The sequence below is a fragment of the Silene latifolia genome, chromosome 6, assembly GCF_048544455.1.
Source record: "Silene latifolia isolate original U9 population chromosome 6, ASM4854445v1, whole genome shotgun sequence".
Classification (NCBI taxonomy): Eukaryota; Viridiplantae; Streptophyta; class Magnoliopsida; order Caryophyllales; family Caryophyllaceae; genus Silene; species Silene latifolia.
Genome location: NC_133531.1, coordinates 74,980,463 through 74,983,625, shown reverse-complemented (window position 1 = coordinate 74,983,625; position 3,163 = coordinate 74,980,463).

Here is a 3,163-nt window from a genome sequence, read left to right as displayed (position 1 = left end):
TCTTCACTTTGATAATCCCATCACGACTAAATCGTGATTCCTTGAACTCTTTGAATTTCTTCAAAGATTTCTCTATTTACCTTATTAAGTGAACACATTAGCGTCAACTTAAATCGATGGTAAAAGAAAATGATCAACCTATTTTGGATCAATGATTTACAACCTCGATCTCCTTTTCAACCAAAAGGCACGAGACATCTTGTTTTGAATACAAGATACGCATATACCATAAGATCTAATGGTTTCAAGAGTACTCGATAACTCTTTGCGTTCATCATTCCAGAATCTTAGGTTTAATCTTGGGTTACCAATTTGAGTCTTACATCATCTACATGATGTGTCATTCTAGTTTGGTTTAGAATATAATCACCTTGATAATGGGCTAGCCATACATCTAATTATGGTGTATAGGGTCACAAAAGTGAAACCTCTTTTGTATCTTAACAAGTTTATATTCTTATTTAGAGTTTATGCACTTAATAGTCACAATTAAGTACAACTTTAAATCCAAAAACTAGATTGAGTACACAACTACTCCATCTCTCAACATCATTGTTGCTAGTCGTCATATTCTAATCATCCTATGCATCAAATACAATGATGAAAACCACCACCGGTTTCTAATATTGACGAAGTAGTATTAGCAAAATTTATGTTAATCAAATAAACATTTAAAGAAGAAGGTCACATTAGATATCCCACAACTAACTTGTTGATTCTTTAATAATTTGGGGTAGTTTCCTTTCTAGCGTCCAACAATTAAGACAATGGAAACTTTATCGGTCGGGATTGATAGGTTTAGTATTGTTATTCTCAATAACGTTACTTTTAACATTACCTTGTATTAATTCCATTCTAATTTTACTTCTTGGAACCTTATCCTTTTCTTAACGGTTTAAGAGAATGCTCCCAATTTATTTCAATGAGTCTTTGCTTAGAGAAGCAAAATTTAATTTCATGAAGACTACTCTTCATTCGTTCGTTTAGTCTTAAAACTTTCATTGAAGTGGTTGCGGTATTTTGGTTCATTTTGATTTCCAACAAATCTAGTTACCAAAATGATTTAACGTTTCAAAGTACTAACTTAATTAAGCATATGAGAAACAATTGTAAGTAGATATGTTAGTTAAGATTCAAAAACCCTTTTGATCACAACTAACTTCCATTTATACTCTTCACAAGAGATCCTTACAATGGATATTGCGAGGTTTTTAGAAGAAAATTTAAATTTTTGTCTTTAGTTACGATGTTTTAATGGAGATTTGAATCAAAAATCGAAATGATATCGTATATGAATTGTGGTAAAGAAATAGAATAATATGATAACGGAATAGTGGAAAACTTAACATTTATTGTTTTATTAATACTTGTAAATAACAAGTAAAGCATTTACATAGTGACCTCTACCCAACTATGATAAATGATTCCAAGATCCAAATTCATATTAACTTGGGCACGGTGTGGCCGATGAATCCCTTATCAATATAACTCGGTGGATTAACTCTTTAGTCGATTCTACTTTTAGAACTCTTGGTCGATAAAAATTACATTAATATTTATCTTTAGCCCGGAACACATGCGACTACGGTCACGAATACTTCCTTTGAGCTCAATCCAAATTTTGAATAAATGTGTCCATGATCCAAACCCACATTAACTTGGGCACGGTGTGGCCGATAAATCCCTCATCAACATGAATTCGGTGGATAAACATTTATCACCCACTTCCCCTACGTAACAAGGTTTGTACCCCGGTGTGGCCGAGTGCACTCCCTCACGAAATAGGTTTTTATGGTTTCTACTTTTTAGTAAAGTTAAGTCTCAATTGTTTATTTTTAGCGAGAGGTCATGTCAATTTATTATCTATCACGTTTTAAGTGAACTAAAGCGGTGAACTACGATAATTGTAATTGACACGGTCGATAAACTCGATTAAAGGATAATGCATGTTTTAGTTATGGCGATTTAGCGATGCATGCAACATATAAATAAAATGCAAAGCATAAAAATCCTAGTATGACCTTCCTAAATAAGTAAATCTAATAAACTATTACAAATTCGGAAACCAACTCCTTTGGTCCCTTGAACTTCGGTCTTGGCATGCAATTCAAGGCAACACTTTTCTTTAATGGATCGCCTTCTCGAGTGACACCGTCTTCAAGGAACTCCGGAATAAATAAATTACATAACAAATTACATAATTTCCTATTATACATTTGTAATTAAAATAAAATAAATCTATTAAATTACAAAACGGTGATACGAGATCACAATAAATTACAACCGAATCGATATTCTCATACATTTCGGGTAATACCAATTAAAAACTAAGGCCATACTAAGTAAAATTACATAATTCAAAATTACATAAAAATAAAATTATCACAATCATAAATAAAATGCAGCATTATAATATGTATGAACATGCCCAATTTTATGCTAAATCGCCTTTAAGGAGCCAATATAGTATATTAATCGGTTTTTACGGATTTGCGTGATTTAACCTTTTATAATCACAATAATTACATAAATTCATATTTATGTACAAGTTAATTACTCTAACCAACTTAGGACTCAAAATTAGTCTCCACTAACATATTGACAATAATTAACTTATATTCCTTAATATTGTTCATAAGTGGACTCAAAAACACAATATTATGTCATAAACTTCAAATAAATCATAAAAATTTCAAATAAATTCAAAATTTGTAAGTTAAACTCATGAACATTCTAGAAAAATACCATGACACTCATAATGTTCAAAACTTAGGTTAAAAATTTCGAAAATTTATCGAGAAAAACAATGTTGCGGTTTATCGGATTTATCAATTATTACCATTAAAATATGAGAAAAATTATTTTTATAAACTTTTCACTTTTAGATCTGAAAAAAGTGATAAAATGCAACATGTGACATTTTTCATTAGTCATGAAGTATGTTTTAGCAATTTTTACTAATTAAAGTCACTATTTATGTGATGTTTCATCAAAAATTCATAAATCATGCATTAAGACTTCATTATAGCCAAATATTTTACACACATCTTGTAAAATTTCATGTGACAACATACTAAATTTCTATGAGCAGATTCGAAATAAATCTCATATTAACCTATTTTTCAATTTAAATACGATTTTAACTTGAAAAAATCCATATTAC